The 25,287-nt window shown below is 36.4% G+C and overlaps 3 non-coding genes and 25 pseudogenes across 3 annotated transcripts; all 28 read left to right on the forward strand.

Annotated features, from left to right (window-relative positions):
• Window positions 1–42: 42 nt before the first annotated feature.
• Window positions 43–161, forward strand: LOC145650269 (5S ribosomal RNA; annotated as a pseudogene).
• A 792-nt stretch (window positions 162–953) lies between these two features.
• Window positions 954–1,072, forward strand: LOC145649801 (5S ribosomal RNA; annotated as a pseudogene).
• Window positions 1,073–1,752: 680 nt separating this feature from the next.
• On the forward strand, window positions 1,753–1,871 carry LOC145644555 (5S ribosomal RNA; annotated as a pseudogene).
• Window positions 1,872–3,461: 1,590 nt separating this feature from the next.
• On the forward strand, window positions 3,462–3,580 carry LOC145644030 (5S ribosomal RNA; annotated as a pseudogene).
• Window positions 3,581–4,372: 792 nt separating this feature from the next.
• LOC145644031 (5S ribosomal RNA) lies at window positions 4,373–4,491 on the forward strand (annotated as a pseudogene).
• A 682-nt stretch (window positions 4,492–5,173) lies between these two features.
• LOC145648374 (5S ribosomal RNA) lies at window positions 5,174–5,292 on the forward strand (annotated as a pseudogene).
• Window positions 5,293–6,083: 791 nt separating this feature from the next.
• On the forward strand, window positions 6,084–6,202 carry LOC145649980 (5S ribosomal RNA; annotated as a pseudogene).
• A 241-nt stretch (window positions 6,203–6,443) lies between these two features.
• LOC145649657 (5S ribosomal RNA) lies at window positions 6,444–6,562 on the forward strand (annotated as a pseudogene).
• A 790-nt stretch (window positions 6,563–7,352) lies between these two features.
• Window positions 7,353–7,471, forward strand: LOC145648456 (5S ribosomal RNA; annotated as a pseudogene).
• A 790-nt stretch (window positions 7,472–8,261) lies between these two features.
• LOC145648457 (5S ribosomal RNA) lies at window positions 8,262–8,380 on the forward strand (annotated as a pseudogene).
• Window positions 8,381–9,170: 790 nt separating this feature from the next.
• Window positions 9,171–9,289, forward strand: LOC145648383 (5S ribosomal RNA; annotated as a pseudogene).
• A 790-nt stretch (window positions 9,290–10,079) lies between these two features.
• On the forward strand, window positions 10,080–10,198 carry LOC145643789 (5S ribosomal RNA). The gene has a single exon (XR_014116079.1). It is a non-coding gene; the product is annotated as a 5S ribosomal RNA (ribosomal RNA).
• A 790-nt stretch (window positions 10,199–10,988) lies between these two features.
• On the forward strand, window positions 10,989–11,107 carry LOC145648458 (5S ribosomal RNA; annotated as a pseudogene).
• Window positions 11,108–11,897: 790 nt separating this feature from the next.
• Window positions 11,898–12,016, forward strand: LOC145650931 (5S ribosomal RNA). The gene has a single exon (XR_014116752.1). It is a non-coding gene; the product is annotated as a 5S ribosomal RNA (ribosomal RNA).
• Window positions 12,017–12,806: 790 nt separating this feature from the next.
• LOC145643835 (5S ribosomal RNA) lies at window positions 12,807–12,925 on the forward strand. Its single transcript, XR_014116085.1, has one exon. It is a non-coding gene; the product is annotated as a 5S ribosomal RNA (ribosomal RNA).
• A 790-nt stretch (window positions 12,926–13,715) lies between these two features.
• Window positions 13,716–13,834, forward strand: LOC145648798 (5S ribosomal RNA; annotated as a pseudogene).
• Window positions 13,835–14,625: 791 nt separating this feature from the next.
• Window positions 14,626–14,744, forward strand: LOC145649260 (5S ribosomal RNA; annotated as a pseudogene).
• A 789-nt stretch (window positions 14,745–15,533) lies between these two features.
• Window positions 15,534–15,652, forward strand: LOC145643864 (5S ribosomal RNA; annotated as a pseudogene).
• A 792-nt stretch (window positions 15,653–16,444) lies between these two features.
• Window positions 16,445–16,563, forward strand: LOC145644144 (5S ribosomal RNA; annotated as a pseudogene).
• A 791-nt stretch (window positions 16,564–17,354) lies between these two features.
• LOC145643865 (5S ribosomal RNA) lies at window positions 17,355–17,473 on the forward strand (annotated as a pseudogene).
• A 792-nt stretch (window positions 17,474–18,265) lies between these two features.
• On the forward strand, window positions 18,266–18,384 carry LOC145649261 (5S ribosomal RNA; annotated as a pseudogene).
• Window positions 18,385–19,176: 792 nt separating this feature from the next.
• On the forward strand, window positions 19,177–19,295 carry LOC145645815 (5S ribosomal RNA; annotated as a pseudogene).
• A 791-nt stretch (window positions 19,296–20,086) lies between these two features.
• On the forward strand, window positions 20,087–20,205 carry LOC145644839 (5S ribosomal RNA; annotated as a pseudogene).
• Window positions 20,206–20,998: 793 nt separating this feature from the next.
• Window positions 20,999–21,117, forward strand: LOC145644091 (5S ribosomal RNA; annotated as a pseudogene).
• Window positions 21,118–21,909: 792 nt separating this feature from the next.
• LOC145645447 (5S ribosomal RNA) lies at window positions 21,910–22,027 on the forward strand (annotated as a pseudogene).
• A 793-nt stretch (window positions 22,028–22,820) lies between these two features.
• On the forward strand, window positions 22,821–22,939 carry LOC145645491 (5S ribosomal RNA; annotated as a pseudogene).
• A 791-nt stretch (window positions 22,940–23,730) lies between these two features.
• LOC145645816 (5S ribosomal RNA) lies at window positions 23,731–23,849 on the forward strand (annotated as a pseudogene).
• Window positions 23,850–24,640: 791 nt separating this feature from the next.
• LOC145644840 (5S ribosomal RNA) lies at window positions 24,641–24,759 on the forward strand (annotated as a pseudogene).
• The last annotated feature ends 528 nt before the right edge of the window (window positions 24,760–25,287 follow it).

Here is a 25,287-nt window from a genome sequence, read left to right on the forward strand (position 1 = left end):
ATCATATTTGCTATGATTAGGCAATTTGAGGAAGCTTTTAAGGCTTACGGCCACACCATCTTGAGAACGGCCAATCTCATCTGACCTTGGAAGCTAAGTAAGTTTGGGCCTGGATAGTACTGAGGTGGGACCCTACCTAGGAATACCAGGTGCTGTAAGCTTTTCTTGCATCACTTTAATTTATTTTCAAGCTGACATGCTCAAATGTGAAGTGCAGTGATTAATAAAAAAAACTATCTGTTAGCACATGGGCATAGCAGATGCTGTAAGTTTTTTTTGCATCACTTTCATTTACTCTCCAACTCACATGCCTGAATGTGAAGTGCAGTGATTCATCAAAAAACTATCTGTTAGCAGCTTGGACTACGAGATGCTGTAAGCTTCTCTTGCATCACTTTAATTTACTTTTAAGATGACATGCTCAAATGTGAAGTGCAGTGATTAATTAAAAAAAACTGTCTGTTAGCACCTGGGAATAGCAGATGCTGTAAGTTTTTGTTGCATCACTTTAATTTAATCTGCAACTGACATGCTTGTTTGTGAAGTGTACAGATTAAATAGAAATCTTTTAGTACCAGGGAATAGCAGGTGCTGTAAGATTTTATTGCATCCCTTTAATTTATGTTCAAGATATCATGTTCAAATTTGAAGTGCAGTGAATAATTAAATCAAACTATCTGCTAGCACCTGGGAATAGCAGATGCTGTAAGTTTTTATTGCATCACTTTAATTTACTCTCCAACTGACATGCTTGAATGTGAAGTGCAGTGATTAATAAAAAAACTGTCTGTTAGTGCCTCCGTATACCAGATGTTGTAAGATTTTATTGCATCATTTAATTTACTTTCAAGATAACATTCTACAATGTCAAGTGCAGGGATTAATAAAAAAAATTGTCAGATTGGTCTTTGATCATATTTGCTATGATTAGGCAATTTGAGGAAGCTTTTAAGGCTTACGGCCACACCAGCTTGAGAACGGCCAATCTCATCTGACCTTGGAAGCTAAGTAAGTTTGGGCCTGGATAGTACTGAGGTGGGACCCTACCTAGGAATACCAGGTGCTGTAAGCTTTTCTTGCATCACTTTAATTTATTTTCAAGCTGACATGCTCAAATGTGAAGTGCAGTGATTAATAAAAAAAACTATCTGTTAGCACATGGGAATAGCAGATGCTGTAAGTTTTTTTTGCATCACTTTCATTTACTCTCCAACTCACATGCCTGAATGTGAAGTGCAGTGATTCATCAAAAAACTATCTGTTAGCAGCTTGGACTACGAGATGCTGTATGCTTCTCTTGCATCACTTTAATTTACTTTTAAGATGACATGCTAGGATGTGAAGTGCAGTGATTAATTAAAAAAAACTATCTGTTAGCACCTGGGAATAGCAGATGCTGTAAGTTTTTGTTGCATCACTTTAATTTAATCTGCAACTGACATGCTTGTATGTGAAGTGTACAGATTAAATAGAAATCTTTTAGTAACAGGGAATAGCAGGTGCTGTAAGTTTTTATTGCATCACTTTAATTTACTCTCCAACTGACATGCTTGAATGTGAAGTGCAGTGATTAATAAAAAAACTGTCTTTTAGTGCCTCCGTATACCAGATGTTGTAAGCTTTTATTGCATCATTTAATTTACTTTCAAGATAACATTCTACAATGTCAAGTGCAGGGATTAATAACAAAAATTGTCAGATTGGTCTTTGATCATATTTGCTATGATTAGGCAATTTGAGTAAGTGTTTAAGGCTTACGGCCACACCATCTTGAGAACGACCAGTCTCGTCTGACCTTGGAAGCGAAACAAGTTTGGGCCTGGATAGTACTGAGGTGGGACCCTATCTAGGAATACCAGGTGCTGTAAGCTTTTCTTGCATCACTTTAATTTATTTTCAAGCTGACATGCTCAAATGTGAAGTGCAGTGATTAATAAAAAAAACTATCTGTTAGCACATGGGAATAGCAGATGCTGTAAGTTTTTTTTGCATCACTTTCATTTACTCTCCAACTCACATGCCTGAATGTGAAGTGCAGTGATTCATCAAAAAACTATCTGTTAGCAGCTTGGACTACGAGATGCTGTAAGCTTCTCTTGCATCACTTTAATTTACTTTTAAGATGACATGCTAGGATGTGAAGTGCAGTGATTAATTAAAAAAAACTGTCTGTTAGCACCTGGGAATAGCAGATGCTGTAAGTTTTTGTTGCATCACTTTAATTTAATCTGCAACTGACATGCTTGTTTGTGAAGTGTACAGATTAAATAGAAATCTTTTAGTACCAGGGAATAGCAGGTGCTGTAAGATTTTATTGCATCCCTTTAATTTATGTTCAAGCTATCATGTTCAAATTTGAAGTGCAGTGAATAATTAAATCAAACTATCGGCTAGCACCTGGGAATAGCAGATGCTGTAAGTTTTTATTGCATCACTTTAATTTACTCTCCAACTGACATGCTTGAATGTGAAATGCAGTGATTAAAAAAAAACTGTCTGTTAGTGCCTCCGAATACCAGATGTTGTAAGCTTTTATTGCATCATTTAATTTACTTTCAAGATAACATTCTAGAATGTCAAGTGCAGGGATTAATAAAAAAAATTGTCAGATTGGTCTTTGATCATATTTGCTATGATTAGGCAATTAGAGTAAGTGTTTAAGGCTTACGGCCACACCAGCTTGAGAACGTCCAATCTCATCTGACCTTGGAAACTGAACAACGTTGGGCCTGGATAGTACTGAGGTGGGACCCTACCTAGGAATACCAGGTGCTGTAACCTTTTCTTGCATCACTTTAATTTACTTTCAAGCTGACATGCTCAAATGTGAAGTGCAGTGATTAATAAAAAAAACTCTCTGTTAGCACATGGGAATAGCAGATGCTGTAAGTTTTTTTTGCATCACTTTCATTTACTCTCCAACTCACATGCCTGAATGTGAAGTGCAGTGATTCATCAAAAAACTATCTGTTAGCAGCTTGGACTACGAGATGCTATATGCTTCTCTTGCATCACTTTAATTTACTTTTAAGATGACATGCTAGGATGTGAAGTGCAGTGATTAATTAAAAAAAACTATCTGTTAGCACCTGGGAATAGCAGATGCTGTAAGTTTTTGTTGCATCACTTTAATTTAATCTGCAACTGACATGCTTGTATGTGAAGTGTACAGATTAAATAGAAATCTTTTAGTAACAGGGAATAGCAGGTGCTGTAAGTTTTTATTGCATCACTTTAATTTACTCTCCAACTGACATGCTTGAATGTGAAGTGCAGTGATTAATAAAAAAACTGTCTTTTAGTGCCTCCGTATACCAGATGTTGTAAGCTTTTATTGCATCATTTAATTTACTTTCAAGATAACATTCTACAATGTCAAGTGCAGGGATTAATAACAAAAATTGTCAGATTGGTCTTTGATCATATTTGCTATGATTAGGCAATTTGAGTAAGTGTTTAAGGCTTACGGCCACACCAGCTTGAGAACGACCAGTCTCGTCTGACCTTGGAAGCGAAACAAGTTTGGGCCTGGATAGTACTGAGGTGGGACCCTATCTAGGAATACCAGGTGCTGTAAGCTTTTCTTGCATCACTTTAATTTATTTTCAAGCTGACATGCTCAAATGTGAAGTGCAGTGATTAATAAAAAAAACTATCTGTTAGCACATGGGAATAGCAGATGCTGTAAGTTTTTTTTGCATCACTTTCATTTACTCTCCAACTCACATGCCTGAATGTGAAGTGCAGTGATTCATCAAAAAACTATCTGTTAGCAGCTTGGACTACGAGATGCTGTATGCTTCTCTTGCATCACTTTAATTTACTTTTAAGATGACATGCTAGGATGTGAAGTGCAGTGATTAATTAAAAAAAACTATCTGTTAGCACCTGGGAATAGCAGATGCTGTAAGTTTTTGTTGCATCACTTTAATTTAATCTGCAACTGACATGCTTGTATGTGAAGTGTACAGATTAAATAGAAATCTTTTAGTAACAGGGAATAGCAGGTGCTGTAAGATTTTATTGCATCCCTTTAATTTATGTTCAAGCTATCATGTTCAAATTTGAAGTGCAGTGAATGATTAAATCAAACTATCTGCTAGCACCTAGGAATAGCAGATGCTGTAAGTTTTTATTGCATCACTTTAATTTACTCTCCAACTGACATGCTTGAATGTGAAGTGCAGTGATTAATAAAAAAACTGTCTGTTAGTGCCTCCGTATACCAGATGTTGTAAGCTTTTATTGCATCATTTAATTTACTTTCAAGATAACATTCTACAATGTCAAGTGCAGGGATTAATAACAAAAATTGTCAGATTGGTCTTTGATCATATTTGCTATGATTAGGCAATTTGAGTAAGTGTTTAAGGCTTACGGCCACACCAGCTTGAGAACGACCAGTCTCGTCTGACCTTGGAAGCGAAACAAGTTTGGGCCTGGATAGTACTGAGGTGGGACCCTATCTAGGAATACCAGGTGCTGTAAGCTTTTCTTGCATCACTTTAATTTATTTTCAAGCTGACATGCTCAAATGTGAAGTGCAGTGATTCATCAAAAAACTATCTGTTAGCAGCTTGGACTACGAGATGCTGTAAGCTTCTCTTGCATCACTTTAATTTACTTTTAAGATGACATGCTAGGATGTGAAGTGCAGTGATTAATTAAAAAAAACTGTCTGTTAGCACCTGGGAATAGCAGATGCTGTAAGTTTTTGTTGCATCACTTTAATTTAATCTGCAACTGACATGCTTGTTTGTGAAGTGTACAGATTAAATAGAAATATTTTAGTACCAGGGAATAGCAGGTGCTGTAAGATTTTATTGCATCCCTTTAATTTATGTTCAAGCTATCATGTTCAAATTTGAAGTGCAGTGAATAATTAACTCAAACTATCGGTTAGCACCTGGGAATAGCAGATGCTGTACGTTTTTTTTTGCATCACTTTCATTTACTCTACAACTCACATGCCTGAATGTGAAGTGCAGTGATTCATCATAAAACTGTCTGTTTGTGCCTCCGTATACCAGATGTTGTAAGCTTTTATTGCATCATTTAATTTACATTCAAGATACCATTCTAGAATGTCAAGTGCAGGGATTAAAAAAAAAAATTGTCAGATTGGTCTTTGATCATATTTGCTATGATTAGGAAATTTGAGTAAGTGTTTAAGGCTTACGGCCACACCAGCTTGAGAACGCCCAATCTCATCTGACCTTGGAAGCTAAGCAAGTTTGGGCCTGGATAGTACTGAGGTGGGACCCTACCTAGGAATACCAGGTGCTGTAAGGTTTTCTTGCATCACTTTAATTTACTTTCAAGCTGACATGCTCAAATGTGAAGTGCAGTGATTAATAAAAAAAAACTATCTGTTAGCACCTGGGAATAGCAGATGCTGTAAGTTTTTTTTGCATCACTTTCATTTACTCTCCAACTCACATACCTGAATGTGAAGTGCAATGATTCATCAAAAACTATCTGTTAGCACCTTGGACTATGAGATGCTGTAAGCTTCTCTTGAATCACTTTAATTTACTGTCAAGATGACATGCTAGGATGTGAAATGCAGTGATTAATTAAAAAAACTATCTGTTAGCACCTGGGAATAGCAGATGCTGTAAGTTTTTGTTGCATCACTTTACTTTAATCTGCAACTGACAAGCTTGTATGTGAAGTGTACAGATTAAATAGAAATATTTTAGTACCAGGGAATAGCAGGTGCTGTAAGATTGTATTGCATCCCTTTAATTTATGTTCAAGCTATCATGTTCAAATTTGAAGTGCAGTGAATAATTAACTCAAACTATCGGTTAGCACCTGGGAATAGCAGATGCTGTACGTTTTTTTTGCATCACTTTCATTTACTCTCCAACTCACATGCCTGAATGTGAAGTGCAGTGATTCATCAAAAAACTGTCTGCTAGTGCCTCCGTATACCAGATGTTGTAAGCTTTTATTGCATCATTTAATTTACATTCAAGATAACATTCTAGAATGTCAAGTGCAGGGATTAATAAAAAAAATTGTCAGATTGGTCTTTGATCATATTTGCTATGATTAGGAAATTTGAGTAAGTGTTTAAGGCTTACAGCCACACCAGCTTGAGAACGCCCAATCTCCTCTGACCTTGGAAGCTAAGCAAGTTTGGGCCTGGATAGTACTGAGGTGGGACCCTACCTAGGAATACCAGGTGCTGTAAGGTTTTCTTGCATCACTTTCATTTACTCTCCAACTCACATGCCTGAATGTGAAGTGCAGTGATTCATCAAAAAACTGTCTGTTAGTGCCTCCGTATACCAGATGTTGTAAGCTTTTATTGCATCATTTAATTTACATTCAAGATAACATTCTAGAATGTCAAGTGCAGGGATTAATAAAAAAAATTGACAGATTGGTCTTTGATCATATTTGCTATGATTAGGCAATTTGAGAAAGTGCTTAAGGCTTATGGCCACACCAGCTTGAGAACGCCGAATCTCATCTGACCTTGGAAGCTAAGCAAGTTTGGGCCTGGATAGTACTGAGGTGGGACCCTACCTAGGAATACCAGGTGCTGTAAGCTTTTCTTGCATCACTTTAATTTACTTTCAAGCTGACATGCTCAAATGTGAAGTGCAGTGATTAATAAAAAAAACTATCTCTTAGCACCTGGGAATAGCCGATGCTGTAAGTTTTTTTTGCATCACTTTCATTTACTCTCCAACTCACATGCCTGAATGTGAAGTGCAGTGATTCATCAAAAACTATCTGTTAGCACCTTGGACTACGAGATGCTGTAAGCTTCTCTTGAATCACTTTAATTTACTGTCAAGATGACATGCTAGGATGTGAAATGCAGTGATTAATTAAAAAAACTATCTGTTAGCACCTGGGAATAGCAGATGCTGTAAGTTTTTGTTGCATCACTTTACTTTAATCTGCAACTGACAAGCTTGTATGTGAAGTGTACAGATTAAATAGAAATATTTTAGTACCAGGGAATAGCAGGTGCTGTAAGATTGTATTGCATCCCTTTAATTTATGTTCAAGCTATCATGTTCAAATTTGAAGTGAAGTGAATAATTAACTCAAACTATCTGTTAGCACCTGGGAATAGCAGATGCTGTACGTTTTTTTTGCATCACTTTCATTTACTCTCCAACTCACATGCCTGAATGTGAAGTGCAGTGATTCATCATAAAACTGTCTGTTTGTGCCTCCGTATACCAGATGTTGTAAGCTTTTATTGCATCATTTAATTTACATTCAAGATACCATTCTAGAATGTCAAGTGCAGGGATTAATAAAAAAAATTGTCAGATTGGTCTTTGATCATATTTGCTATGATTAGGAAATTTGAGTAAGTGTTTAAGGCTTATGGCCACACCAGCTTGAGAACGCCCAATCTCATCTGACCTTGGAAGCTAAGCAAGTTTGGGCCTGAATAGTACTGAAGTGGGACCCTACCTAGGAATACCAGGTGCTGTAAGCTTTTATTGCATCACTTTAATTTACTTTCAAGCTGACATGCTCAAATGTGAAGTGCAGTGATTAATAAAAAAAACTATCTGTTAGCACCTGGGAATAGCAGATGCTGTAAGTTTTTTTTGCATCACTTTCATTTACTCTCCAACTCACATGCCTGAATGTGAAGTGCAGTGATTCATCAAAAACTATCTATTAGCACCTTGGACTACGAGATGCTGTAAGCTTCTCTTGAATCACTTTAATTTACTGTCAAGATGACATGCTAGGATGTGAAATGCAGTGATTAATTAAAAAAACTATCTATTAGCACCTGGGAATAGCAGATGCTGTAAGTTTTTGTTGCATCACTTTACTTTAATCTGCAACTGACAAGCTTGTATGTGAAGTGTACAGATTAAATAGAAATATTTTAGTACCAGGGAATAGCAGGTGCTGTAAGATTGTATTGCATCCCTTTAATTTATGTTCAAGCTATCATGTTCAAATTTGAAGTGCAGTGAATAATTAACTCAAACTATCGGTTAGCACCTGGGAATAGCAGATGCTGTACGTTTTTTTTGCATCACTTTCATTTACTCTCCAACTCACATGCCTGAATGTGAAGTGCAGTGATTCATCAAAAAACTGTCTGTTAGTGCCTCCGTATACCAGATGTTGTAAGCTTTTATTGCATCATTTAATTTACATTCAAGATAACATTCTAGAATGTCAAGTGCAGGGATTAATAAAAAAAATTGTCAGATTGGTCTTTGATCATATTTGCTATGATTAGGAAATTTGAGTAAGTGTTTAAGGCTTATGGCCACACCAGCTTGAGAACGCCCAATCTCATCTGACCTTGGAAGCTAAGCAAGTTTGGGCCTGAATAGTACTGAAGTGGGACCCTACCTAGGAATACCAGGTGCTGTAAGCTTTTATTGCATCACTTTAATTTACTTTCAAGCTGACATGCTCAAATGTGAAGTGCAGTGATTAATAAAAAAAACTATCTGTTAGCACCTGGGAATAGCAGATGCTGTAAGTTTTTTTTGCATCACTTTCATTTACTCTCCAACTCACATGCCTGAATGTGAAGTGCAGTGATTCATCAAAAACTATCTATTAGCACCTTGGACTACGAGATGCTGTAAGCTTCTCTTGAATCACTTTAATTTACTGTCAAGATGACATGCTAGGATGTGAAATGCAGTGATTAATTAAAAAAACTATCTATTAGCACCTGGGAATAGCAGATGCTGTAAGTTTTTGTTGCATCACTTTACTTTAATCTGCAACTGACAAGCTTGTATGTGAAGTGTACAGATTAAATAGAAATATTTTAGTACCAGGGAATAGCAGGTGCTGTAAGATTGTATTGCATCCCTTTAATTTATGTTCAAGCTATCATGTTCAAATTTGAAGTGCAGTGAATAATTAACTCAAACTATCGGTTAGCACCTGGGAATAGCAGATGCTGTACGTTTTTTTTGCATCACTTTCATTTACTCTCCAACTCACATGCCTGAATGTGAAGTGCAGTGATTCATCAAAAAACTGTCTGTTAGTGCCTCCGTATACCAGATGTTGTAAGCTTTTATTGCATCATTTAATTTACATTCAAGATAACATTCTAGAATGTCAAGTGCAGGGATTAATAAAAAAAATTGTCAGATTGGTCTTTGATCATATTTGCTATGATTAGGCAATTTGAGTAAGTGTTTAAGGCTTGCGGCCACACCAGCTTGAGAACGCCCAGTCTCATCTGACCTTGGAAGCTAAGCAAGTTTGGGCCTGGATAGTACTGAGGTGGGAACCTACCTAGGAATACCAGGTGCTGTAAGCTTTTCTTGCATCACTTTAATTTACTTTCAAGCTGACATGCTCAAATGTGAAGTGCAGTGATTAATATAAAAAACTATCTGTTAGCACCTGGGAATAGCAGATGCTGTAAGTTTTTTTTGCATCACTTTCATTTACTCTCCAACTCACATGCCTGAATGTGAAGTGCAGTGATTCATCAAAAACTATCTGTTAGCACCTTGGACTACGAGATGCTGTAAGCTTCTCTTGAATCACTTTAATTTACTGTCAAGATGACATGCTAGGATGTGAAATGCAGTGATTAATTAAAAAAACTATCTGTTAGCACCTGGGAATAGCAGATGCTGTAAGTTTTTGTTGCATCACTTTACTTTAATCTGCAACTGACAAGCTTGTATGTGAAGTGTACAGATTAAATAGAAATATTTTAGTACCAGGGAATAGCAGGTGCTGTAAGATTGTTTTGCATCCCTTTAATTTATGTTCAAGCTATCATGTTCAAATTTGAAGTGCAGTGAATAATTAACTCAAACTATCGGTTAGCACCTGGGAATAGCAGATGCTGTACGTTTTTTTTGCATCACTTTCATTTACTCTCCAACTCACATGCCTGAATGTGAAGTGCAGTGATTCATCAAAAAACTGTCTGTTAGTGCCTCCGTATACCAGATGTTGTAAGCTTTTATTGCATCATTTAATTTACATTCAAGATAACATTCTAGAATGTCAAGTGCAGGGATTAATAAAAAAAATTGTCAGATTGGTCTTTGATCATATTTACTATGATTAGGAAATTTGAGTAAGTGTTTAAGGCTTACGGCCACACCGGCTTGAGAACGCCCAATCTCATCTGACCTTGGAAGCTAAGCAAGTTTGGGCCTGGATAGTACTGAGGTGGGACCCTACCTAGGAATACCAGGTGCTGTAAGCTTTTATTGCATCACTTTAATTTACTTTCAAGCTGACATGCTCAAATGTGAAGTGCAGTGATTAATAAAAAAAACTATCTGTTAGCACCTGGGAATAGCAGATGCTGTAAGTTTTTTTTGCATCACTTTCATTTACTCTCCAACTCACATGCCTGAATGTGAAGTGCAGTGATTCATCAAAAACTATCTGTTAGCACCTTGGACTACGAGATGCTGTAAGCTTCTCTTGAATCACTTTAATTTACTGTCAAGATGACATGCTAGGATGTGAAATGCAGTGATTAATTAAAAAAACTATCTGTTAGCACCTGGGAATAGCAGATGCTGTAAGTTTTTGTTGCATCACTTTACTTTAATCTGCAACTGACAAGCTTGTATGTGAAGTGTACAGATTAAATAGAAATATTTTAGTACCAGGGAATAGCAGGTGCTGTAAGATTGTATTGCATCCCTTTAATTTATGTTCAAGCTATCATGTTCAAATTTGAAGTGCAGTGAATAATTAACTCAAACTATCGGTTAGCACCTGGGAATAGCAGATGCTGTACGTTTTTTTTGCATCACTTTCATTTACTCTCCAACTCACATGCCTGAATGTGAAGTGCAGTGATTCATCATAAAACTGTCTGTTTGTGCCTCCGTATACCAGATGTTGTAAGCTTTTATTGCATCATTTAATTTACATTCAAGATACCATTCTAGAATGTCAAGTGCAGGGATTAATAAAAAAAATTGTCAGATTGGTCTTTGATCATATTTGCTATGATTAGGAAATTTGAGTAAGTGTTTAAGGCTTATGGCCACACCAGCTTGAGAACGCCCAATCTCATCTGACCTTGGAAGCTAAGCAAGTTTGGGCCTGAATAGTACTGAAGTGGGACCCTACCTAGGAATACCAGGTGCTGTAAGCTTTTATTGCATCACTTTAATTTACTTTCAAGCTGACATGCTCAAATGTGAAGTGCAGTGATTAATAAAAAAAACTATCTGTTAGCACCTGGGAATAGCAGATGCTGTAAGTTTTTTTTGCATCACTTTCATTTACTCTCCAACTCACATGCCTGAATGTGAAGTGCAGTGATTCATCAAAAACTATCTATTAGCACCTTGGACTACGAGATGCTGTAAGCTTCTCTTGAATCACTTTAATTTACTGTCAAGATGACATGCTAGGATGTGAAATGCAGTGATTAATTAAAAAAACTATCTATTAGCACCTGGGAATAGCAGATGCTGTAAGTTTTTGTTGCATCACTTTACTTTAATCTGCAACTGACAAGCTTGTATGTGAAGTGTACAGATTAAATAGAAATATTTTAGTACCAGGGAATAGCAGGTGCTGTAAGATTGTATTGCATCCCTTTAATTTATGTTCAAGCTATCATGTTCAAATTTGAAGTGCAGTGAATAATTAACTCAAACTATCGGTTAGCACCTGGGAATAGCAGATGCTGTACGTTTTTTTTGCATCACTTTCATTTACTCTCCAACTCACATGCCTGAATGTGAAGTGCAGTGATTCATCAAAATACTGTCTGTTAGTGCCTCCGTATACCAGATGTTGTAAGCTTTTATTGCATCATTTAATTTACATTCAAGATAACATTCTAGAATGTCAAGTGCAGGGATTAATAAAAAAAATTGTCAGATTGGTCTTTGATCATATTTACTATGATTAGGAAATTTGAGTAAGTGTTTAAGGCTTACGGCCACACCGGCTTGAGAACGCCCAATCTCATCTGACCTTGGAAGTTAAGCAAGTTTGGGCCTGGATAGTACTGAGGTGGGACCCTACCTAGGAATACCAGGTGCTGTAAGCTTTTATTGCATCACTTTAATTTACTTTCAAGCTGACATGCTCAAATGTGAAGTGCAGTGATTAATAAAAAAAACTATCTGTTAGCACCTGGGAATAGCAGATGCTGTAAGTTTTTTTTGCATCACTTTCATTTACTCTCCAACTCACATGCCTGAATGTGAAGTGCAGTGATTCATCAAAAACTATCTGTTAGCACCTTGGACTACGAGATGCTGTAAGCTTCTCTTGAATCACTTTAATTTACTGTCAAGATGACATGCTAGGATGTGAAATGCAGTGATTAATTAAAAAAACTATCTGTTAGCACCTGGGAATAGCAGATGCTGTAAGTTTTTGTTGCATCACTTTACTTTAATCTGCAACTGACAAGCTTGTATGTGAAGTGTACAGATTAAATAGAAATATTTTAGTACCAGGGAATAGCAGGTGCTGTAAGATTGTATTGCATCCCTTTAATTTATGTTCAAGCTATCATGTTCAAATTTGAAGTGCAGTGAATAATTAACTCAAACTATCGGTTAGCACCTGGGAATAGCAGATGCTGTACGTTTTTTTTCCATCACTTTCATTTACTCTCCAACTCACATGCCTGAATGTGAAGTGCAGTGATTCATCAAAAAACTGTCTGTTAGTGCCTCCGTATACCAGATGTTGTAAGCTTTTATTGCATCATTTAATTTACATTCAAGATAACATTCTAGAATGTCAAGTGCAGGGATTAATAAAAAAAATTGTCAGAATGGTCTTTGATCATATTTGCTATGATTAGGCAATTTGAGTAAGTGTTTAAGGCTTACGGCCACACCAGCTTGAAAACGCCCAATCTCATCTGACCTTGGAAGCTAAGCAAGTTTGGGCCTGAATAGTACTGAAGTGGGACCCTACCTAGGAATACCAGGTGCTGTAAGCTTTTATTGCATCACTTTAATTTACTTTCAAGCTGACATGCTCAAATGTGAAGTGCAGTGATTAATAAAAAAAACTATCTGTTAGCACCTGGGAATAGCAGATGCTGTAAGTTTTTTTTGCATCACTTTCATTTACTCTCCAACTCACATGCCTGAATGTGAAGTGCAGTGATTCATCAAAAACTATCTATTAGCACCTTGGACTACGAGATGCTGTAAGCTTCTCTTGAATCACTTTAATTTACTGTCAAGATGACATGCTAGGATGTGAAATGCAGTGATTAATTAAAAAAACTATCTATTAGCACCTGGGAATAGCAGATGCTGTAAGTTTTTGTTGCATCACTTTACTTTAATCTGCAACTGACAAGCTTGTATGTGAAGTGTACAGATTAAATAGAAATATTTTAGTACCAGGGAATAGCAGGTGCTGTAAGATTGTATTGCATCCCTTTAATTTATGTTCAAGCTATCATGTTCAAATTTGAAGTGCAGTGAATAATTAACTCAAACTATCGGTTAGCACCTGGGAATAGCAGATGCTGTACGTTTTTTTTCCATCACTTTCATTTACTCTCCAACTCACATGCCTGAATGTGAAGTGCAGTGATTCATCAAAAAACTGTCTGTTAGTGCCTCCGTATACCAGATGTTGTAAGCTTTTATTGCATCATTTAATTTACATTCAAGATAACATTCTAGAATGTCAAGTGCAGGGATTAATAAAAAAAATTGTCAGATTGGTCTTTGATCATATTTGCTATGATTAGGCAATTTGAGTAAGTGTTGAAGGCTTGCGGCCACACCAGCTTGAGAACGCCCAGTCTCATCTGACCTTGGAAGCTAAGCAAGTTTGGGCCTGGATAGTACTGAGGTGGGACCCTACCTAGGAATACCAGGTGCTGTAAGCTTTTCTTGCATCACTTTAATTTACTTTCAAGCTGACATGCTCAAATGTGAAGTGCAGTGATTATTATAAAAAACTATCTGTTAGCACCTGGGAATAGCAGATGCTGTAAGTTTTTTTTGCATCACTTTCATTTACTCTCCAACTCACATGCCTGAATGTGAAGTGCAGTGATTCATCAAAAACTATCTGTTAGCAGCTTGGAATACGAGATGCTGTAAGGTTCTCTTGCATCACTTTAATTTACTTTTAAGATGACATGCTAGGATGTGAAGTGCAGTGATTAATTAAAAAAAACTGTCTGTTAGCACCTGGGAATAGCAGATGCTGTAAGTTTTTGTTGCATCACTTTACTTTAATCTGCAACTGACAAGCTTGTATGTGAAGTGTACAGATTAAATAGAAATATTTTAGTACCAGGGAATAGCAGGTGCTGTAAGATTGTATTGCATCCCTTTAATTTATGTTCAAGCTATCATGTTCAAATTTGAAGTGCAGTGAATAATTAACTCAAACTATCTGTTAGCACCTGGGAATAGCAGATGCTGTAAGTTTTTTTTGCATCACTTTCATTTACTCTCCAACTCACATGCCTGAATGTGAAGTGCAGTGATTCATCAAAAAACTGTCTGTTAGTGCCTCCGTATACCAGATGTTGTAAGCTTTTATTGCATCATTTAATTTACATTCAAGATAACATTCTAGAATGTCAAGTGCAGGGATTAATAAAAAAAATTGTCAGATTGGTCTTTGATCATATTTGCTATGATTAGGCAATTTGAGTAAGTGTTTAAGGCTTACGGCCACACCGGCTTGAGAACGCCCAATCTCATCTGACCTTGGAAGCTAAGCAAGTTTGTGCCTGGATAGTACTGAGGTGGGACCCTACCTAGGAATACCAGGTGCTGTAAGCTTTTCTTGCATCACTTTAATTTACTTTCAAGCTAACATGCTCAAATGTGAAGTGCAGTGATTAATAAAAAAACTATCTGTTAGCACCTGGGAATAGCAGATGCTGTAAGTTTTTTTTGCATCACTTTCATTTACTCTCCAACTCACATGCCTGAATGTGAAGTGCAGTGATTCATCAAAAACTATCTGTTAGCACCTTGGACTACGAGATGCTGTAAGCTTCTCTTGAATCACTTTAATTTACTGTCAAGATGACATGCTAGGATGTGAAATGCAGTGATTAATTAAAAAAACTATCTGTTAGCACCTGGGAATAGCAGATGCTGTAAGTTTTTGTTGCATCACTTTACTTTAATCTGCAACTGACAAGCTTGTATGTGAAGTGTACAGATTAAATAGAAATATTTTAGTACCAGGGAATAGCAGGTGCTGTAAGATTGTATTGCATCCCTTTAATTTATGTTCAAGCTATCATGTTCAAATTTGAAGTGCAGTGAATAATTAACTCAAACTATCTGTTAGCACCTGGGAATAGCAGATGCTGTAAGTTTTTTTTGCATCACTTTCATTTACTCTCCAACTGACATGCTTGAATGTGAAGTGCAGTGATTAATAAAAAAACTGTCTGTTAGTGCCTCCGTATACCAGATGTTGTAAGCTTTTATTGCATCATTTAATTTACTTTCAAGATAACATTCTAGAATGTCAAGTGCAGGGATTAATAAAAAAACTTGTCAGATTGGTCTTTGATCATATTTGCTATGATTAGGCAATTTGAGTAAGTGTTTAAGGCTTACGGCCACACCAGCTTGAGAACCCCCAATCTCATCTGACCTTGGAAGCTGAACAACTTTGGGCCTGGATAGTACTGAGGTGGGACCCTACCTAGGAATACCAGGTGCTGTAAGCTTTTCTTGCATCACTTTAATTTACTTTCAAGCTGACATGCTCAAATGTGAAGTGCAGTGATTAATATAAAAAACTATCTGTTAGCACCTGGGAATAGCAGATGCTGTAAGTTTTTTTTGCATCACTTTCATTTACTCTCCAACTCACATGCCTGAATGTGAAGTGCAGTGATTCATCAAAAAACTATCTGTTAGCACCTTGGACTGCGAGATGCTGTAAGCTTCTCTTGCATCACTTTAATTTACTTTCAAGCTGACATGCTCAAATGTGAAGTGCAGTGATTAATAAAAAAAAACTATCTGTTAGCACCTGGGAATAGCAGATGCTGTAAGTTTTTGTTGCATCACTTTAATTTAATCTGCAACTGACATGCTTGTATGTGAAGTGTACAGATTAAATAGAAATCTTTTAGTACCAGGGAATAGCAGGTGCTGTAAGATTTTATTGCATCCCTTTAATTTATTTTCAAGCTATCATGTTCAAATTTGAAGTGCAGTGAATAATTAAATCAAACTATCTGTTAGCACCTGGGAATAGCAGATGCTGTAAGTTTTTATTGCATTACTTTAATTTACTCTCCAACTGACATGCTTGAATGTGAAGTGCAGTGATTAATAAAAAAACTGTCTGTTAGTGCCTCCGTATACCAGATGTTGTAAGCTTTTATTGCATCATTTAATTTACTTTCAAGATAACATTCTAGAATGTCAAGTGCAGGGATTAATAAAAAAACTTGTCAGATTGGTCTTTGATCATATTTGCTATGATTAGGCAATTTGAGTAAGTGTTTAAGGCTTACGGCCACACCAGCTTGAGAACCCCCAATCTCATCTGACCTTGGAAGCTGAACAACTTCGGGCCTGGATAGTACTGAGGTGGGACCCTACCTAGGAATACCAGGTGCTGTAAGCTTTTCTTGCATCACTTTAATTTACTTTCAAGCTGACATGCTCAAATGTGAAGTGCAGTGATTAATAAAAAAACTATCTGTTAGCACCTGGGAATAGCAGATGCTGTAAGTTTTTTTTGCATCACTTTCATTTACTCTCCAACTCACATGCCTGAATGTGAAGTGCAGTGATTCATCAAAAAACTATCTGTTAGCACCTTGGACTACGAGATGCTGTAAGCTTCTCTTGCATCACTTTAATTTACTTTTAAGATGACATGCTAGGATGTGAAGTGCAGTGATTAATTAAAAAAAACTATCTGTTAGCACCTGGGAATAGCAGATGCTGTAAGTTTTTGTTGCATCACTTTAATTTAATCTGCAACTGACATGCTTGTATGTGAAGTGTACAGATTAAATAGAAATCTTTTAGTACCAGGGAATAGCAGGTGCTGTAAGATTTTATTGCATCCCTTTAATTTATTTTCAAGCTATCATGTTCATTATTGAAGTGCAGTGAATAATTAAATCAAACTATCTGCTAGCACCTGGGAATAGCAGATGCTGTAAGTTTTTATTGCATCACTTTAATTTACTCTCCAACTGACATGCTTGAATGTGAAGTGCAGTGATTAATAAAAAAACTGTCTGTTAGTGCCTCCGTATACCAGATGTTGTAAGCTTTTATTGCATCATTTAATTTACTTTCAAGATAACATTCTAGAATGTCAAGTGCAGGGATTAATAAAAAAACTTGTCAGATTGGTCTTTGATCATATTTGCTATGATTAGGCAATTTGAGTAAGTGTTTAAGGCTTACGGCCACACCAGCTTGAGAACCCCCAATCTCATCTGACCTTGGAAGCTGAACAACTTTGGGCCTGGATAGTACTGAGGTGGGACCCTACCTAGGAATACCAGGTGCTGTAAGCTTTTCTTGCATCACTTTAATTTACTTTCAAGCTGACATGCTCAAATGTGAAGTGCAGTGATTAATAAAAAAACTATCTGTTAGCACCTGGGAATAGCAGATGCTGTAAGTTTTTTTTGAATCACTTTCATTTACTCTCCAACTCACATGCCTGAATGTGAAGTGCAGTGATTCATCAAAAAACTATCTGTTAGCACCTTGGACTACGAGATGCTGTAAGCTTCTCTTGCATCACTTTAATTTACTTTTAAGATGACATGCTAGGATGTGAAGTGCAGTGATTAATTAAAAAAAAACTATCTGTTAGCACCTGGGAATAGCAGATGCTGTAAGTTTTTGTTGCATCACTTTAATTTAATCTGCAACTGACATGCTTGTATGTGAAGTGTACAGATTAAATAGAAATCTTTTAGTACCAGGGAATAGCAGGTGCTGTAAAATTTTATTGCATCCCTTTAATTTATTTTCAAGCTATCATGTTCATTATTGAAGTGCAGTGAATAATTAAATCAAACTATCTGCTAGCACCTGGGAATAGCAGATGCTGTAAGTTTTTATTGCATCACTTTAATTTACTCTCCAACTGACATGCTTGAATGTGAAGTGCATTGATTCATCAAAAAACTGTCTGTTAGTGCCTCCGTATACCAGATGTTGTAAGCTTTTATTGCATCATTTAATTTACATTCAAGATAACATTCTAGAATGTCAAGTGCAGGGATTAATAAAAAAAATTGTCAGATTGGTCTTTGATCATATTTGCTATGATTAGGCAATTTGAGTAAGTGTTTAAGGCTTACGGCCACACCGGCTTGAGAACGCCCAATCTCATCTGACCTTGGAAGCTAAGCAAGTTTGTGCCTGGATAGTACTGAGGTGGGACCCTACCTAGGAATACCAGGTGCTGTAAGCTTTTCTTGCATCACTTTAATTTACTTTCAAGCTAACATGCTCAAATGTGAAGTGCAGTGATTAATATAAAAAACTATCTGTTAGCACCTGGGAATAGCAGATGCTGTAAGTTTTTTTTGCATCACTTTCATTTACTCTCCAACTCACATGCCTGAATGTGAAGTGCAGTGATTCATCAAAAAACTATCTGTTAGCACCTTGGACTGCGAGATGCTGTAAGCTTCTCTTGCATCACTTTAATTTACTTTCAAGCTGACATGCTCAAATGTGAAGTGCAGTGATTAATAAAAAAAAACTATCTGTTAGCACCTGGGAATAGCAGATGCTGTAAGTTTTTGTTGCATCACTTTAATTTAATCTGCAACTGACATGCTTGTATGTGAAGTGTACAGATTAAATAGAAATCTTTTAGTACCAGGGAATAGCAGGTGCTGTAAGATTTTATTGCATCCCTTTAATTTATTTTCAAGCTATCATGTTCAAATTTGAAGTGCAGTGAATAATTAAATCAAACTATCTGTTAGCACCTGGGAATAGCAGATGCTGTAAGTTTTTATTGCATTACTTTAATTTACTCTCCAACTGACATGCTTGAATGTGAAGTGCAGTGATTAATAAAAAAACTGTCTGTTAGTGCCTCCGTATACCAGATGTTGTAAGCTTTTATTGCATCATTTAATTTACTTTCAAGATAACATTCTAGAATGTCAAGTGCAGGGATTAATAAAAAAACTTGTCAGATTGGTCTTTGATCATATTTGCTATGATTAGGCAATTTGAGTAAGTGTTTAAGGCTTACGGCCACACCAGCTTGAGAACCCCCAATCTCATCTGACCTTGGAAGCTGAACAACTTTGGGCCTGGATAGTACTGAGGTGACACCCTACCTAGGAATACCAGGTGCTGTAAGCTTTTCTTGCATCACTTTAATTTACTTTCAAGCTGACATGCTCAAATGTGAAGTGCAGTGATTAATAAAAAAACTATCTGTTAGCACCTGGGAATAGCAGATGCTGTAAGTTTTTTTTGCATCACTTTCATTTACTCTCCAACTCACATGCCTGAATGTGAAGTGCAGTGATTCATCAAAAAACTATCTGTTAGCACCTTGGACTACGAGATGCTGTAAGCTTCTCTTGCATCACTTTAATTTACTTTTAAGATGACATGCTAGGATGTGAAGTGCAGTGATTAATTAAAAAAAACTATCTGTTAGCACCTGGGAATAGCAGATGCTGTAAGTTTTTGTTGCATCACTTTAATTTAATCTGCAACTGACATGCTTGTATGTGAAGTGTACAGATTAAATAGAAATCTTTTAGTACCAGGGAATAGCAGGTGCTGTAAGATTTTATTGCATCCCTTTAATTTATTTTCAAGCTATCATGTTCATTATTGAAGTGCAGTGAATAATTAAATCAAACTATCTGCTAGCACCTGGGAATAGCAGATGCTGTAAGTTTTTATTGCATCACTTTAATTTACTCTCCAACTGACATGCTTGAATGTGAAGTGCAGTGATTAATAAAAAAACTGTCTTTTAGTGCCTCCGTATACCAGATGTTGTAAGCTTTTATTGCATCATTTAATTTACTTTCAAGATAACATTCTAGAATGTCAAGTGCAGGGATTAATAAAAAAAATTGTCAGATTGGTCTTTGATCATATTTGCTATGATTAGGCAATTTGAGTAAGTGTTTAAGGCTTACGGCCACACCAGCTTGAGAACCCCCAATCTTATCTGACCTTGGAAGCTGAACAACTTTGGGCCTGGATAGTACTGAGGTGGGACCCTACCTAGGAATACCAGGTGCTGTAAGCTTTTCTTGCATCACTTTAATTTACTTTCAAGCTGACATGCTCAAATGTGAAGTGCAGTGATTAATAAAAAAAAACTATCTGTTAGCACATGGGAATAGCAGATGCTGTAAGTTTTTTTTGCATCACTTTCATTTACTCTCCAACTCACATGCCTGAATGTGAAGTGCAGTGATTCATCAAAAAACTATCTGTTAGCAGCTTGGACTACGAGATGCTGTAAGCTTCTCTTGCATCACTTTAATTTACTTTTAAGATGACATGCTAGGATGTGAAGTGTAGTGATTAATTAAAAAAAACTATCTGTTAGCACCTGGGAATAGCAGATGCTGTAAGTTTTTGTTGCATCACTTTAATTTAATCTGCAACTGACATGCTTGTATGTGAAGTGTACAGATTAAAAAGAAATCTTTTAGTTCCAGGGAATAGCAGGTGCTGTAAGATTTTATTGCATCCCTTTATTTTATTTTCAAGCTATCAAGTTCAAATTTGAAGTGCAGTGAATAATTAAATCAAACTATCTGTTAGCACCTGGGAATAGCAGATGCTGTAACTTTTTATTGCATTACTTTAATTTACTCTCCAACTGACATGCTTGAATGTGAAGTGCAGTGATTAATAAAAAAACTGTCTGTTAGTGCCTCCGTATACCAGATGTTGTAAGCTTTTATTGCATCATTTAATTTACTTTCAAGATAACATTCTAGAATGTCAAGTGCAGGGATTAATAAAAAAAATTGTCAGATTGGTCTTTGATCATATTTGCTATGATTAGGCAATTAGAGTAAGTGTTTAAGGCTTACGGCCACACCAGCTTGAGAACGACCAGTCTCATCTGACCTTGGAAGCGAAACAGGTTTGGGCCTGGATAGTACTGAGGTGGGACCCTATCTAGGAATACCAGGTGCTGTAAGCTTTTCTTGCATCACTTTAATTTACTTTCAAGCTGACATGCTCAAATGTGAAGTGCAGTGATTAATAAAAAAAACTATCTGTTAGCACCTGGGAATAGCAGATGCTGTAAGTTTTTTTTGCATCACTTTCATTTACTCTCCAACTCACATGCCTGAATGTGAAGTGCAGTGATTCATCAAAAAACTATCTGTTAGCACCTTGGACTGCGAGATGCTGTAAGCTTCTCTTGCATCACTTTAATTTACTTTCAAGCTGACATGCTCAAATGTGAAGTGCAGTGATTAATAAAAAAAAACTATCTGTTAGCACCTGGGAATAGCAGATGCTGTAAGTTTTTGTTGCATCACTTTAATTTAATCTGCAACTGACATGCTTGTATGTGAAGTGTACAGATTAAATAGAAATCTTTTAGTACCAGGGAATAGCAGGTGCTGTAAGATTTTATTGCATCCCTTTAATTTATTTTCAAGCTATCATGTTCAAATTTGAAGTGCAGTGAATAATTAAATCAAACTATCTGTTAGCACCTGGGAATAGCAGATGCTGTAAGTTTTTATTGCATTACTTTAATTTACTCTCCAACTGACATGCTTGAATGTGAAGTGCAGTGATTAATAAAAAAACTGTCTGTTAGTGCCTCCGTATACCAGATGTTGTAAGCTTTTATTGCATCATTTAATTTACTTTCAAGATAACATTCTAGAATGTCAAGTGCAGGGATTAATAAAAAAAATTGTCAGATTGGTCTTTGATCATATTTGCTATGATTAGGCAATTAGAGTAAGTGTTTAAGGCTTACGGCCACACCAGCTTGAGAACGACCAGTCTCATCTGACCTTGGAAGGAAACAAGTTTGGGCCTGGATAGTACTGAGGTGGGACCCTATCTAGGAATACCAGGTGCTGTAAGCTTTTCTTGCATCACTTTAATTTACTTTCAAGCTGACATGCTCAAATGTGAAGTGCAGTGATTAATAAAAAAAACTATCTGTTAGCACCTGGGAATAGCAGATGCTGTAAGTTTTTTTTGCATCACTTTCATTTACTCTCCAACTCACATGCCTGAATGTGAAGTGCAGTGATTCATCAAAAAACTATCTGTTAGCACCTTGGACTACGAGATGCTGTAAGCTTCTCTTGCATCACTTTAATTTACTTTCAAGATGACATGCTAGGATGTGAAGTGCAGTGATTAATTAAAAAAAAACTATCTGTTAGCACCTGGGAATAGCAAATGCTGTAAGTTTTTGTTGCATCACTTTAATTTAATCTGCAACTGACATGCTTGTATGTGAAGTGTACAGATTAAATAGAAATCTTTTAGTACCAGGGAATAGCAGGTGCTGTAAGATTTTATTGCATCCCTTTAATTTATGTTCAAGCTATCATGTTCATTATTGAAGTGCAGTGAATAATTAAATCAAACTATCTGCTAGCACCTGGGAATAGCAGATGCTGTAAGTTTTTATTGCATCACTTTAATTTACTCTCCAACTGACATGCTTGAATGTGAAGTGCAGTGATTAATAAAAAAACTGTCTTTTAGTGCCTCCGTATACCAGATGTTGTAAGCTTTTATTGCATCATTTAATTTACTTTCAAGATAACATTCTAGAATGTCAAGTGCAGGGATTAATAAAAAAAATTGTCAGATTGGTCTTTGATCATATTTGCTATGATTAGGCAATTTGAGTAAGTGTTTAAGGCTTATGGCCACACCAGCTTGAGAACCCCCAATCTCATCTGACCTTGGAACCTGAACAACTTTGGGCCTGGATAGTACTGAGGTGGGACCCTACCTAGGAATACCAGGTGCTGTAAGCTTTTCTTGCATCACTTTAATTTACTTTCAAGCTGACATGCTCAAATGTGAAGTGCAGTGATTAATAAAAAAACTATCTGTTAGCACCTGGGAATAGCAGATGCTGTAAGTTTTTTTTGCATCACTTTCATTTACTCTCCAACTCACATGCCTGAATGTGAAGTGCAGTGATTCATCAAAAAACTATCTGTTAGCAGCTTGGACTACGAGATGCTGTAAGCTTCTCTTGCATCACTTTAATGTACTTTTAAGATGACATGCTAGGATGTGAAGTGCAGTGATTAATTAAAAAAAATGATCTGTTAGCACCTGGGAATAGCAGATGCTGTAAGTTTTTGTTGCATCACTTTAATTTAATCTGCAACTGACATGCTTGTATGTGAAGTGTACAGATTAAATAGAAATCTTTTAGTACCAGGGAATAGCAGGTGCTGTGAGATTTTATTGCATCCCTTTAATTTATTTTCAAGCTATCATGTTCAAATTTGAAGTGCAGTGAATAATTAAATCAAACTATCTGTTAGCACCTGGGAATAGCAGATGCTGTAAGTTTTTATTGCATCACTTTAATTTACTCTCCAACTGACATGCTTGAATGTGAAGTGCAGTGATTAATAAAAAAATTGTCTCGTATTGCCTCCGTATACCAGATGTTGTAAGCTTTTATTGCATCATTTAATTTACTTTCAAGATAACATTCTAGAATGTCAAGTGCAGGGATTAATAAAAAAAATTGTCAGATTGGTCTTTGATCATATTTGCTATGATTAGGCAATTTGAGTAAGTGTTTAAGGCTTACGGCCACACCAGCTTGAGAACCCCCAATCTCATCTGACCTTGGAAGCTGAACAACTTTGGGCCTGGATAGTACTGAGGTGACACCCTACCTAGGAATACCAGGTGCTGTAAGCTTTTCTTGCATCACTTTAATTTACTTTCAAGCTGACATGCTCAAATGTGAAGTGCAGTGATTAATAAAAAAACTATCTGTTAGCACCTGGGAATAGCAGATGCTGTAAGTTTTTTTTGCATCACTTTCATTTACTCTCCAACTCACATGCCTGAATGTGAAGTGCAGTGATTCATCAAAAAACTATCTGTTAGCACCTTGGACTACGAGATGCTGTAAGCTTCTCTTGCATCACTTTAATTTACTTTTAAGATGACATGCTAGGATGTGAAGTGCAGTGATTAATTAAAAAAAACTATCTGTTAGCACCTGGGAATAGCAGATGCTGTAAGTTTTTGTTGCATCACTTTAATTTAATCTGCAACTGACATGCTTGTATGTGAAGTGTACAGATTAAATAGAAATCTTTTAGTACCAGGGAATAGCAGGTGCTGTAAGATTTTATTGCATCCCTTTAATTTATTTTCAAGCTATCATGTTCATTATTGAAGTGCAGTGAATAATTAAATCAAACTATCTGCTAGCACCTGGGAATAGCAGATGCTGTAAGTTTTTATTGCATCACTTTAATTTACTCTCCAACTGACATGCTTGAATGTGAAGTGCAGTGATTAATAAAAAAACTGTCTTTTAGTGCCTCCGTATACCAGATGTTGTAAGCTTTTATTGCATCATTTAATTTACTTTCAAGATAACATTCTAGAATGTCAAGTGCAGGGATTAATAAAAAAAATTGTCAGATTGGTCTTTGATCATATTTGCTATGATTAGGCAATTTGAGTAAGTGTTTAAGGCTTACGGCCACACCAGCTTGAGAACCCCCAATCTTATCTGACCTTGGAAGCTGAACAACTTTGGGCCTGGATAGTACTGAGGTGGGACCCTACCTAGGAATACCAGGTGCTGTAAGCTTTTCTTGCATCACTTTAATTTACTTTCAAGCTGACATGCTCAAATGTGAAGTGCAGTGATTAATAAAAAAAAACTATCTGTTAGCACATGGGAATAGCAGATGCTGTAAGTTTTTTTTGCATCACTTTCATTTACTCTCCAACTCACATGCCTGAATGTGAAGTGCAGTGATTCATCAAAAAACTATCTGTTAGCACCTTGGACTACGAGATGCTGTAAGCTTCTCTTGCATCACTTTAATTTACTTTTAAGATGACATGCTAGGATGTGAAGTGCAGTGATTAATTAAAAAAAACTATCTGTTAGCACCTGGGAATAGCAGATGCTGTAAGTTTTTTTTGCATCACTTTCATTTACTCTCCAACTCACATGCCTGAATGTGAAGTGCAGTGATTCATCAAAAAACTATCTGTTAGCAGCTTGGACTACGAGATGCTGTAAGCTTCTCTTGCATCACTTTAATTTACTTTTAAGATGACATGCTAGGATGTGAAGTGTAGTGATTAATTAAAAAAAACTATCTGTTAG

This window comes from Electrophorus electricus, chromosome 13 (assembly GCF_041902795.1).
Source record: "Electrophorus electricus isolate QZ-2024a chromosome 13, ASM4190279v1, whole genome shotgun sequence".
In the NCBI taxonomy this organism is placed as follows: domain Eukaryota; kingdom Metazoa; phylum Chordata; class Actinopteri; order Gymnotiformes; family Gymnotidae; genus Electrophorus; species Electrophorus electricus.